This window comes from Aplysia californica, unplaced genomic scaffold, assembly GCF_000002075.1.
Source record: "Aplysia californica isolate F4 #8 unplaced genomic scaffold, AplCal3.0 scaffold00467, whole genome shotgun sequence".
NCBI lineage: Eukaryota > Metazoa > Mollusca > Gastropoda > Aplysiida > Aplysiidae > Aplysia > Aplysia californica.
In genome coordinates, this window is record NW_004797737.1 from 346,620 (window position 1) to 347,542 (window position 923).

Genomic DNA, 923 nt, shown 5'->3' on the forward strand with positions numbered 1-923 from the left:
TGCTGCCGGCGAAGGAGGTCGGTGACCTTGAGCAGAGCGCATGTCGCGTGGAGGTCGCCATGGGCCAGGTACTCGGGGCGGCGGCCCAGATGTCGCCCGACCAGTTACAGATGGCGGCTCGCCAGTTTGCCTACAGCCTGGCACGCATCTACATGGGTATGTGTTGAAAGTTCTCGAGATAGGCAGTTTTATTTGTCCCAAGATGTAGATCTCATCGAATCCTTAAATCCTTCACGTAGCTTTTTGAAAATCTGCCAAATGTACTACAGTGGGTGTCGCATTCAACGAGGTTGTCCGGACTGGATTGATGTCCTCGTTGGATCCGACCTCTCGTTGAACGTGACTGAGGCCAAAGTAAAGAAAGGAGACAAGTCTTTATATGACACGATGTACCAATACCGGTAATTAAAACAGTTGTTCCCCCTGCGAAATTCTCAAACAACATCTGTGTGCGTGTGTTTATGCGAGGCGCACTAGATCTAGCAATACAATGTGTCAGAAATGGAGGATGGGCCTTGTGCTTCGCTTGAGATGGAGAGAAAGGAATTGCTTTTATTTGGTTAATGCGACCTCGTTGAAAGCGACTTCGGTCTGTTTGCAACCTCGCTGGAGCCGACGTACATTTACAAAGAGATGTAGAGGAAAAAATCGGGGATTAAGGATTGCCTCGTTGGAGCCGACTTCTCGTTGAATGTGACCTCGTTGAATGTGACACCCACTGTAGTCTAGTAACTTTATTTATCGGATCGTTTTAGCTAAGCATTTTGGGTCTAGTAGCCCCATTTATGGGATGAGTTTAGCTCAACATTTCTGGTGTTGTAACATTTAGCTCAACATATTTAGTGTAGTAACATTTAGCTCAACATATTTAGTGTAGTAACATTTAGCTCAACATATTTAGTGTAGTAACATTTAGCTCAACA